Source organism: Oryctolagus cuniculus, chromosome 6 (assembly GCF_051225735.1).
Source record: "Oryctolagus cuniculus isolate XC-2025 breed Fujian yellow rabbit chromosome 6, ASM5122573v1, whole genome shotgun sequence".
Lineage (NCBI taxonomy): Eukaryota > Metazoa > Chordata > Mammalia > Lagomorpha > Leporidae > Oryctolagus > Oryctolagus cuniculus.
Window position 1 is genome coordinate 4,809,261 of NC_142872.1, and position 13,178 is coordinate 4,822,438.

Here is a 13,178-nt window from a genome sequence, read left to right on the forward strand (position 1 = left end):
TATGTAAATTAGTCAACTGGCAAACAAATTCAGAATGGACGCAGTTCTGTGGAAATATGTGGACCATCTGCATCGGCTTCCAGACCCTCAGCCTGGAGGAAGAGGAAGCGATTTCGATGTACAAAGAACAGCCCCACCCTCCTTACAGAGAGACGCTTCAAAACGCCAGACACAGAATTCTTTTTAAAGCACCTTGCTCTCCTGAGGAAGATACATTGAAATAATCCGTGTCTTCTGCCATCTTTTTATAATTTTACATCTCCCAAGCTTCAGAAAAGTTAAATGTAATGCAGGAATCAAACAAGCCCCAGCAGTAGACCAGTAAATCATTAATTTCTTAAATGCCAGAAAGCCAGATCACCTGGGGGATCAGACAGAACAGATCCCCAGCCCCACCCACAAGGTTCTGAGTCCTGGGGTCTGGGCGGGCTCCCAGGGCGGCTGGTGCTGCTGGTGACACTCATGCTTTGCCAACAGCTGCTCTAGAAATTGTCTTGCCAGGAGCTACACTGTGGCAGAGCGGATTAAGCTGAGTGTGGGTTTGAGTCTTTGCTACTCCACCTCCCATCCAGCCTCCTGCTAATGGCCTGGGAAAGCATGGAAGATGGCCCAAGTTCTTGGGCCCCTCCACCCACATGGGAGACCTGGATGAAGTTCTAAGCTGCTGGCTTTGGCCCAGTCCAGCCCTAGCCATTTGGGAAGTGAACCAGCAGATGGAAGACCTCTCTCTATATATAAGTGTGCCTTTTAAATAAATAAATCTCATTAACTTAGAGGCAGAATTACCAGCAGAGAGAGGGAGAGACAAAGAGAGAGGTCTTCCATCTACTGGTTCACTCCCCAAGTGGCTACAATTGGAGCTGGGCCAATCTGAAGCCAGGAGCCAGGAGCTTCTTCTGGGTCTCCCACTTGGGACATTCTCCATGCTTTCCCAGGCCATTAGCAGGGAACTGGATCAGAAGTGATACAGCTGGACTCAAACCAGTGCCCATATGGGATGCTGCCACCACAGGCAGAGGCTTAACCTACTATGCCACAGTGCCAGTCCTGTTAAGTAAATCTTTAAAAAAAAAAAAAAAAAAAAAGAAGAAGAAGAAGAAGAAAAATTGCCTGAAAAAAAAGCAGGGTGCTTTAAAAAGTTGTCCTGAATTTCCCATGGATGGTTTTTCCAGGGAAAATTTCCTTCTTCACCGTGGGTCCCCTGTTATTCTTCATCCATCAAGTTAACATCAAGCAAATGAGATCTGAATCCCCTGCGGAGATTCAAAATCACTGCTAAGTGACCTGGTTCTGTGCCATCCCACTGCCGCCTGTCGCATTTGGGCACCTCACTCTTTACTCCACGCCTGGGCACATCCAGTTTGTAAGGCCATCCAGCCCTCTGACTCCCTCCACAGGCAGGCTGGGGCCTGCTATCCTCTCTTCTAAGTACGAGGCCCTGGACCCCTGTTGACTGGAGTGCCTGCGGCCGCGCACCACACTGATACGAAGCCAGGAGCCAGGTGCTTCTCCTGGTCTCCCATGGGGTGCAGGGCCCAAGCACTGCACTCCTGGGCCACAGCAGAGAGCTGGACAGGAAGAGGAGCGACCGGGACAGAATCCAGTGCTCCAACTGGGACTAGAACCCGGGGTACCGGCGCCGCAGGCGGAGGATTAGCCTAGTGAGCCACAGCACCGGCTGGTTATGTGTTTTAAACAACAGATGAACATCGTTGAGAGACTCCAGCGACTGGCAAGAGTGGGATGAAGTGGATATCTTGTTGGCAGAACTGCAGATTGCTTCCTGGGGCGCAATTTGTCACTGATACAATCTGATGTGGACACTCTGATCCAGAAATTCAGTAGCTGGAAAGTAATCTTTGTCAAACAATAGCACAGATACACTTAAAATAGACAGGCCTGACTTCCTATCATACCACTTGGAATACTGTATCCTCCTACTCTATGCATGTGTGACCTAGTCATTACGTAAACACACATTTTTAAATCTTTTAAAAAGTATTATTTATGGTCTTCTAAATGGGCAGGGCTGAGCCTGTATGTGATATCTTCAAGAAGTTTATGGAAATGCATACCATGAAAAAACTATGCACCAATTTCAAATATTTTTGCATCAAAATACTTTTACCTTTTAATTCCATTTTTCCATGAATTTTGAAGTCACCGTGTGTATACAATATCAACAGCAATTCTCTGTGTGAGTCTGGGTTTGTGTCTATGATTTATATTTATTTTTATACATTTCCTACCTTGACTACCACTCCTGAGGCCAGATCATTTTTTAAGCATTAATCTTATAACATACAGAAGACAGAATATAAGGGGTGAAATGAGCACATCAAACAAGGGAGGAAGTTGCCAGGAAAACTCTGGCTACCAGGTCACGCGACACAGAAGAGGTGCCAGCGATGGCCCGTTAATCACTGATGCGCACCGTTCCCCTGTGAGCTGCTTCCTCAGCCTGCACACCTCCTCCTCTGACAGCTCCACCTGCTGCCTGTGCTCAGTGGGGAAGGAGGTCCTGCTCACTGCTCAGCACCCACTTGCTTCTCCCTCCTACTCGCAGGTGTAGGTTGGGTCCCAGGTGTAATCAACAGCAACACTGCCACCCCTTACTGAACCCAAGTCCACAACATCAGGGCCAGGTCTGACTTTTGCTGCAGCTCAAGAATCTGGAACAGCGCTGGATGGGCACAGGCCCTGGACAAACGTGCGTCGAGTGGGCCCTTGAGATGGCCTGTATACGCTCCACCTGACTGCCTCCACCTGGGCTGTGGCTCGATCCCCTTCTAGCCAGCTCTTACCATGCCAGCTCTCTGTCTTGTGACGCAGACGTAGCTCTTGTGGATGCGGTAACCAAGAGTTGGAGTCAGCATAAAGCGGCTGTTGTTTTCGGGAACATGCACTTCACCCTGAGGCTGCTGGGGCCCTGTGCATGCCTGACTGTGACTGGTACTTGGAACCCAGAAGCTTGTATTCTCTCGTATTCTGTAAAAATTCCCCCCGATGAGCAGCGAGGCAGCAGCAAACACAGCAGACCTTCCTTGTGCAAATGTGGAGGCCTGAGTTCACGCTCAAGATGTGCTGAACAAATGCTGAAAGCTGGTAGAGTGTGTGCTGGAGCTGGCGCTGAGACAACACCAAGGGACGAGTGGTAACCGTGCACTCCGTTAGCAGCCGTGCTGACGTACGCACGGACTCACGTGCTGACCAGGAGGCCTTCCATAATGTAATCAATTCACATTTAGAGCGGATTTTATTGACATTATAATTATAGTTGGTGGTGGCAGTGATTAGGAAACTGGTAACTCGGTCACATCGTGCCCATAGCCTGTGGAATCTGGAATAACCTAATCCTGACCCTTAATTACACTGCAGAGAAAGTTACTGGGACACAAAAAATAAAGTATCCAATTCTTGACAGTGTTGGCTTTGACCAGCGGACCCCCACCCCTAATGCCCTCAAGTGTTTGTCCATTTTTCTAGTTGTTTTTTTTGTTTTGTTTTGTTTTGTTTTGTTTTGTTTTTGTTTTGAGACAGGCAGAGTAGACAGTGAGAGAGAGAAACAGAGAGAAAGGTCTTCCTTTTCCGTTGGTTCACCCCCCAGTGGCCACTGCGGCCGGCGCACCATGCTGATCCGAAGCCAGGAGCCAGGTGCTTCTCCTGGTCTCCCATGGGGTGCAGGGCCCAAGGACTTGGGCCATCCTCCACTGCACTCCCTGGCCACAGCAGAGAGCTGGCCTGGAAGAGGGGCAACCAGGACTGAATCCGGCGCCCCGACCGGGACTAGAACCCGGTGTGCCGGCGCCGCAAGGCAGAGGATTAGCCTATTGAGCCACGGCGCTGGCCCATTCTTCTCATTTTTAATTCACTGATTTTTGTAAGCCAATCCTACAGGAACTCCAGGGAAGTGTGGAATTAATTTAAAACTTCATTGTATACACATAAGAAAATTCTTCAAAAAGTTTGTGGAAAATGCTTACTATGAAAAAACTATGCACAGATTTCAAAGCTTTTGGCACTAAAATCAACTTATCTTTTAATTTTCCCATGAATTTTTAAAGTACCCTTATACAACATATTTTGGTAGTGTACACCTGAATACATGTAGTTCAGGTTGTAGGTAAGGTAATGCACTACTTAAAAGAGGGATTGTATCCAATCGTAATCAAATACTGCATGCCATTGACTCCAAGACACCATGGATTACATAAGTAACTGTCATTTTATCTGCCACTAGGAAATACACTTCTAATTGAAGATACCATCATTATAGCACACACCCCAGTTTCAGAAATGTTAACATGTGAAAAAGGTCATCTTGCAGATGGAAGAAATAGGCTGTTAAAAAGCATCATGTTGGCCGGCGCCGCGGCTCACTAGGCTAATCCTCCGCCTAGCGGCGCCGGCACACCGGGTTCTAGTCCCGGTCGGGGCGGTTGCCCCTCTTCCAGACCAGCCCTCTGCTGTGGCCAGGGAGTGCAGTGGAGGATGGCCCAGGTGCTTGGGCCCTGCACCCCATGGGAGACCAGGAAAAGCACCTGGCTCCTGGCTCCTGCCATCGGATCAGCGCGGTGCGCCGGCCGCAGCGCGCTGTCCGCAGCGGCCATTGGAGGGTGAACCAACGGCAAAGGAAGACCTTTCTCTCTGTCTCTCTCTCTCACTGTCCACTCTGCCTGTCAAAAAAAAAAAAAAAAAAAAAAAAAAGCATCATGTTGGGGCCAGCACTGTGGCACAGCAGGTTAAAGCCTCAGCCTGCAGTGCCAGCATCCCATAGAGGCTCCAGTTCGAGTCTTGGCTGCTCCTCTTCTGATCCAGCTCTCTGCTATAGCCTGGGAAAGCAGCAGAAGATGACCCACGTCCTTGGGCCCCTGAACCCGCATGGGAGACCCAGAAGAAGCTCCTGGCTCCTGGTTTCATATCAGCTCAGCTCTGGCTGTTGCAGCCAGTTGGGGAGTGAACCAGTGTATGGAAGACCCCTCTCTCTCTCTCTGGCTCGACCTCTCTCTGTAACTCTTTCAAATAAATAAAATAAATCTAAAAAAAAAGTATCATGTTACTCTTTTCTGCTGAAATAACATACTTAATGTTACTAATATCCCCATGTTCATACCACATTCACAGGTAAATGTGAGAGATGTAGGTACATATATTCATGGAGCAGATATATATGAAAAATCATATCATTTATGTATTCAGTAAGTAAGTGATGCCAGGATACTTTTGGAAGCCCAATCAATCCAATCTTTAAAATATCGGGGTTTACTGCCTCCCTGTCTATGAAGTTCACAGCATCGTCTACACTGATTCCAGTTTTCTGTGTTCTTTTACCTCTGCTGCCTCCACGTGTGGCCACACTGGCCCTGACCTCAGCCTCGTCCCCTACAATTTCTCTCTCTCTGTAACTCTGCCTTTCAAATACATAAACCTTTTTATAAAACAATGCTTCCACAACAACAGGCAAAACTGGCCCCCAAACAAGAGCCACTGAGAAGGAATCAGCAGGCAACTGGAGCACAGAAAGCAGGCAGGCAGCTGGCAGCTGTAACGTCCGCTGTGCAAGCGGCAGCCTAGGCACAGGGCATTGTTTGACAGCCTGCTGCAGGCTGACGGTCGCCCGAGCCTCGCGTCCTCACCGTCTATTCACAGCCCACCTTCCGTGGGATGGACGCCGCTCAGCTCCCTTTCGCTCGCCCGCTTCATCGCACTTCACTGCTGGACCAGCCTCCCTTCCGATTCACTGTGCTCCCACGGGGCAGTGAGCAAACCCTCGTGGAGGCTGCAGGCTCACAACACAGTGGCCCTCGGCTCGTATCCATCTAAGTTTGGCTATTACAGGAAATAAAAGTGCAAACAGGACTGTAAAACACCATTATGTGAACTTTCTTCTTGGCTGAGTTGTTTTCTCACTGTGACACTGCAACTAACAAATGTATTATCTCTCTTCCCTATTAGATTCTGGGTTGCCTGAGGGTGGAGACAGCTCCTGAGACACTACATGGCACTAAATTCTAGGGGACCTGGAAGAGTTCATGGGAAATGTGTATTGTATAAAAAACTATGCATGGATTTCAATTTTTTGGCACCAAAATAGCTTATCTTTTAATTCCATTTTTCAGGAATTCTTGAAGTTCCCTCATAGATATCCACAGCTCTTAATTAGTTAATTAACTTATTCCAAACTCCAAAAAAGCAGTGTGCATGGCCGAGTGGGTCAGCCCGAGAGAGGAAGAGGCTGTGCCCGGATGATCCCCAAAGCTCAGCCTCTGCACTGTGTGGGAGCCTCACTCTTCTCCAGCCATGCCCGGCCTGCTTCTTCCTGAACTCCCCCCAGAGTGTGTCAGTTAAATGGTCATTGCTCCCAGTTGGCTTTTGCCATTGATGTTTCGATTTGATGCCTTAATAAACACTCGGAATCTTGGCACTTGTCCCAGGCTAACACCACTATTCTGAGGCATTTTGCGTCTTCCCAAAGACCGTCAGAGCCACACTCTCTCAAGGATGGCCGATGCTAAGCGGTGTGGCCCTGGCTCTGCGGTTCCCTCCCCTTGGAAATCTGCTACTGTGCGGCAACCTGGACAGGGTGCAGCCCCAGACAAGCATACGTGTCTCTGCATTCACACATGCTGGACCGTGTCTGGGCAGTGCTCAGGGGAGCGTGCCTACGCCTGAGAAACCAAGCACAGCCGAGGAGAGCTCACGCTCTTCCAGCTGACTTAAAGGGACCATCGGAAGCTAGGCGTCACTTTCCACCCTATTGTGATCCACATGGCCCTTCCCAGCCCTGGCTCAGGACCAGGGAGGCCCCTGCCCGCTGGAGGCGGATGCTAGGAGCAGAGCTGCCTGCTCACCCCAGCCGACGCCCAGCAAGCACATGGTGTCAGGGCCAATGTTTACTTTCACTAGGCACACAGCACTTCATCTGTTTATTTATTTATTCGGCAGGCAATTAGACTTCAGTCCCTTTGTCCTCTGCATGGATGACTGTCACACAAGCACATCCAGCCCCAAGAGCTGTGCGTGCCCACAGTTGCTTCTCCTCTGGAGGAAAACGGAATACACACGTGTGTGAATACTGAGAACCTACTGTTATTACCGCATATAAGAGGAACACATCATGTGTGTATGTGAGGTACACTAGTAACATATATACTCTCTGGAAACGACTATAAAGCATTCTTTCTAATTTAGGCGCACAATCCATCGTGCCAATGTGACTTTTTTTCAATATCTCTGGTTGGTGTTTGTGAACAGAAAGCTTATTCAGGAGCTTTTATTTTTTAAAAAGTGGTATATTAGATTATAAATGAAAACTCTAGGTGTTTTCCTTTTTCAATCTTCACTTATTTATTTTTGTTTATTTGGGAGGCAGAAAAACAAAGAGATATGGAAGCAAACAGAGAGAGAATGCTTCCATCCACTACTTCACTCCCCAAATATCCTCAACAGTCAAGGCTGGGTCAGGCCAAAGCCAGGAACCAGGAGCTCCATCTGGGTTTCCCACGTGGGTGGCAGGGACCCCAGTACTTGAGCCACCATCTGCTGCTTCAAGGCAGGGCAGCCCTGGGCTCAAACCAGCACTCCAGTATGAGATAAAAGTGTCGCTAGCAGCAGCTTTAACCTGCAGCACCACAACACCTGCCCCGCCCATCATGCTGACAACAGCCACTCACCTTCAGCCACGACAACCACTGGCTGTCAGTCACGATGACAACTGCCCCCTCCACGGCGTCTGTGAGCCCCATCTGGAGGCTTCCCCTGCAGTTCCCCATCCCCTTCTCCCAGAGCTCTGAATGAAACCATCATTACCCTCATTAAGGCACAAAGACGTTCAGCATCTTTTCCAGGAAACTGGGTTATGTTGGCTCCTGGTTCTGGAGGTTCATGGTACAGGGTCAGATGCACCCCAGTGGTCCAGCCTCTGGTGAGGGCCTTCTTGCTGGCTGAGCACAAGGCAACACAGGACATCACATGGCAAGAGCCAGGGAGTGTGTGTGTCTGTGTCTACACAGCCTCTCTCTCCCCTGGTAGTCACCAGCAGTCAATCATGGAGCCCCCCCCCCCCAACGACCTATCAATCAATTCCCAAAGGCCCTGCCTCTTTAGACTCAACCACAGTTGGGTTTCCTCTCTCAACACCATTAATAAGACTTTGGGGACTGGGGGACAAAGACCCAAACCATTGCTAGGACTTCAACCCAAATGCTTAATCATTTCCCAAAAACTGTTTTCTCCCATCCCCACCTATAACTCTCCTGCTGGTTTTCAGCACTGCAGTCAGAGTTCTTCCCCTAGAAGATGGCCGCACCCTCGGCCCAGCCAACCCAGTGACTCCGCCCAGGTTCTCGTGGCACTTCCTACCTTCCTGTATCACAGCATGCAGCGCCCGTGCGACAAAACCTCACTGGCCGTCTTCACCTTCCCCCCACTGAGCAAAGTGCCTGCCAGGCTGCTACATCCATCAGTGGGGAGGAAGGATGCACAGAGCAACCGCCGGTGAGTCAAGACCAGATTCTGAAATGCTCCCCTACACTCCAGCCCAGAGACCTCGAGCAAGCCTGTTAACCTCTCACCTCATCTAGGTCCCCAGGAGCCTGCTTTATGCCACTGGGCAAGGTGGCTGCCTGTGCCGTGTGATTGGACAGACCTGGAAGTCGGCTTTCCAAAAGCTCTCCACACCGCCCCACCCCAGAGTTGCCCTGTCACTAATGCATTCCCGGGTTCACAGCTGGCACCAGCAACGTCCCATGTTGTATATTGTAGTGTGGGCTAGTTTATTATCTTCTTTAATGGCTGGATGAAGCGCAGGGCAAATGAATGCTCCCTGACATACCCAGGCCAGAGAGGCTGGAACAGGATCTAAGGCAGGAGAATCCCAGCCCTGCCCACAACTTCCTGCTGGAGGGAGGCCGGGGTGCCAAGGCCCTGCGGTCTGGGGTTCTGGGAATCCAGGGGAGCAGGAAGGCCTGAGATGTTTGACCAAAGGGAAGAAGAGCTGAATATGAGCCTCAGCTACCTCACAGCCTAATGCAGGGGACTGCACTCACCTCGACCCACTAAGCCCTGGCATGCGACTGTCCTGACCCTGAGCATTCGCTGTTGACCTGACCTCCGGAGGGGCGGGGGAGTTCCCCTGGCCTGGGCTGGCTGCCCCTCCTCAGGCCCTCATCCTCTTGTGTGCACTCTACTACTCATGGCCAGCGATCCCCGCCCCGCCTCCAACACCCTTGTGTCCACAGTCAGCATCTTCTGAAACCTCACTTCCGGTCTTCCTCACCTTCGCCTCTGATGCCTCTCTACCAGAGGAAACCCCGCCTGATTCCCCAAACACAGTCCTCACCCTGTAAACCCCGCGTGCATGTGAGTCAGAGTCTAAATGTACCCAAGACAGGGGATGTGTGCACTGTTAATAACAACCAGTCTCTGGCACTTTTCCCTCCTCACCAGCTCCTGCTAATTTTCCTAACTCAGGGATGGTGTTGTGGCACATGGGTCAAGCTCCTGCCTGCAATGCCAGCATCCCATATGAGCACCGGTTTGAGTCCCAGCTGCTCCACTTCCCATCCAGGTCCCTGCTAATCTGCCTGGGAAAGCAGCGGAAGATGGCCCAAGTGCTTGGGCCCCTGCACCCACATGGGAGATCCAGATGGCGTTCCAGGATCCTGACTTCTGCCTGACTCAGCCCTGGCCATTGCAGTCTTTTGGGGAGTGAGGCAGCAAATGGAAGATTTCCCTGTCTCTGTCTCTTCCTCTCTCTCTCGGTAACTCTGCCTTTCAAATAAATAAATAAATAAATATTTTTTAAAAATATTTTTGCTACCTTGTGTGCAACATACTCTCTCTTATTTCAGTGAGCCTCTCCCTTGATCTTTAGTAAAACTGAGATGTCTTCTTTTGTTTGTTTAAAGATTTATTTATTTGAAAGGCAGAGTTACAGAGAGAGAGAGAGAGAATATCTTTCATCTGCTGACTCACTCCCCAAATGGCTGCAACAGCCAGTGCTGTGCCAGGCCGAAGCCAGGAACTTCATCATGGTCTCTACATGGGTCCAGGGTCCCAAACATTTGGGCCACCCTCTCCTGCTTCCCCAGGCCATTAGCAGGGAGCTGGATTAGAAGTGGAGCAATAGCCGGCGCCGCGGCTCACTAGGCTAATCCTCCGCCTTGCGGCGCCGGCACACCGGGTTCTAGTCCCGGTCGGGGCGCCGGATTCTGTCCCGGTTGCCCCTCTTCCAGGCCAGCTCTCTGCTGTGGCCAGGGAGTGCAGTGGAGGATGGCCCAGGTGCTTGGGCCCTGCACCCCATGGGAGACCAGGAGAAGCACCTGGCTCCTGCCTTCGGATCAGTGCAGTGTGCCGGCCGCAGCGGCCACTGGGGGGTGAACCAATGGAAAAGGAAGACCTTTCTCTCTGTTTCTCTCTCTCACTGTCTACTCTGCCTGTCAAAACAAACAAACAAACAAACAAAACACAAAAAAATGCCTTATGGATAATGGATAAATGAATGAGGGATAAATGGATGAGTAAAATGTATAAATTTTATCTCCCTCAAGGCCTAGATTCTGGATGGAGTCACGTCATCACCTGATTCACCTGTGGTCCCTCCCCAGCTTCCTCCAAGCACATCCCGGCCTCTCCACAGCCAGGACACAGACACACCAGACAGTACAGTTACAGGGCAGGAGAGCTCTCCCTTAAAGGTTGGGCTTTAGCAAAAAGCTCAGAAAATGTGCACTTGAGGTGAGAGCAAGAAGCGCTTCTTGCGTTGCACTGAGGGAGCTGTTAGGAGCTCTTCGAGGCCATGTGTGTGGCACTTGGGACACTGAGGCAGCCAGAATGCTGCCAACACTCCTTTAGCCACCACTTCCTTTTGGGGGGCCTCCGACATCCCTTCTGCCTTATCCAAGAAGCTGCCTGTAGAACTCTGGGAGATTTCTTCTTGTTCCAACTACCACAAACAGGAGCAGAATCGCAGTTGGGAACAAGCAAAATGGCAGAATAATAAAACCAGAATCAGAGAGGCCTCTGCCCAAAAGCATGGGTTTGATGGGGGCAGGCAGGTAGCTAGGGAAAGGGGTTGGGCTGGACAGCCCGAGAGAGCCACACAGTGGCAGGACCCCCAGTGCGACAGCCCAGCCAGGCCCTGGGACAGCTCCATCTGCGTCATCCAAACTCCCTTTCCTTCCTGAGCACCCTGGCGTCTCTTTCTCCACCCCTCTTCCATGCAGTGAGACCCACAAGTTCTGTGACGTTGCAAACACAGAACCAGTACCAGCATGGCTGCAGGATGTGTTATCATAGGTCATTAAAATGTCATTATAACAAAATTACCAAGGGGGGCACTCCCACTCCCCTCATGCACCTGACTCCATAACACTTCAATATTTCCAAGAGAGAAATGGGTGGTACTCAGCCCCGCCACAAAATATCTGCCCCCTTTGAGTATTCAATTAAGCTCCACCCCAGAACCACCTCCTAGACTTCCCGAACCTTGTTGAGGAAGGCTTCTCTTTGGCCTACTTGTTCTCTCCCTCTCTCAAGCTTGCCCACACTTAGTTCTTGAGTGTGTACTTTTTCCCTCAGTAAGTCCCACTTCCCTGCACACCTCCATGCCTCCTTGATTTCTTTCAGGTGTGGAGAGAAGCGCCTGAAGTCAGTGCAGCTGGGAGCCTGGTGCTTACTTTTTCGTGTGTGTTTGGAATCCATGCTACCACTTGCCAGCGTAGGTCACAATTCCCTCAAGTCCCCTTTGCTCCTGCCCAGGTCACACAACCACCTCAGCTGCTCCCTCCTTTCTTGCTTTTCTTTCCGGTTCTCCTGTACCAGCTCTTTTCCTAAATGCCTAGTAAATAAAGTCAGTGTATTTGGCATACTTTGTGTGTTGTGTCCAGATAAAACACTTAAGTGTTTCATTTGGAATTAAACACAGTTTCCTGAGGAAATAACTGAAATCACAGACTTGTTGGAAAAGCAGGAAGCAAAATCAGGCCAACAGGAAAAGTCATCTTGTCTTGAACAAAGCGTGTAAAGCAGCTTTTCAAAGAGACACAGACAGAAGGGCCCAGGAAGCGCCTCGCATGGATGGGCCCTGCATACGGGACTGCAGGCAGTGGGAAAACAACTTTTGATAAGAATGCAGCGGACGACATGGCACAGTAGGTTAATCTTCTGCCTGCGGTGCCAGCATCCCATATGGGCCCCGGTTCTAGTCCTGGCTGCTCCTCTTCCCATCTAGCTCTCTGCTATGGCCTGGGAAAGAAGTAGAAGATGGCCCAAGTGCTTGGACCCCTGCAACCGTGTGGCAGACCTGGAAGAAGCTCCTGTCCCCTGGCTTCGGATAAGCACAGCTCCGGCCATTGCTGCCAATTGGGGAGTGAACCAGTGGAAGGAAGACCTCTCTCTCTGTCTCTCCTCTCATTGTCTGTAACTCTACCTCTCAAATAAATAAATAAAATCTTAAAAAAAAAATAAGAATGCAGAGCCAAGGGACTGGCATGGTGGCACAGCAGGTTAAGCAACCACCTGCAATGATGACACCCCACACGCATGCCATTTTAAGTCCCAGCTGCAGAAAGCAGCAGCAGATGGTCCGAGTCCTTGGGCCACTGCACTCGTGTGGGAAACCTGGATGAAAATCCAGGCTCCAGGCTTCAGCCTGTCCCAGCCCCAATTTGGGGAATGAACCAGTAGATGGAAGGTCTCTCTCTCTCTCTCTCTCTCTCTCTCTCTGTTTTAAATAATTGGAGGAGGAGGAGGAAGGCTGTGTTCAGCAGTCATCAGGAACAATTGCAGAAGCCACTTCCCTGGAGGAGGATTCTGGACATCTGGCTCAGATGGTTCACCTGTCTCCCAGCCTAAAGCCAAGACCCAGGCCAGTGATCACATCCCAGGTCCACAGCTTATTCTAGAGCCTCAGGCAGGATCCACCCACCCATCCACCCATCTGTTGACTGGCTAGTTCATCCTTTCTTCAATGAATGCTTATAAAGCACACATTTTGCAAACAATACACTGTGTCCATGTTGGGGAAATGATGTCCCCATTCCAAATGCAGCAGTCGGGTGCCTAAGGAAGCCAGGTAGGAAGAGTCATGGGGCAGGCCAGGTGGAGCTGGGAACTGGGGTAGCCAGAAGAGCAGCGTCTTGGGGGCAGGATTTTAATGCCTGTGTCCCACATTTGAG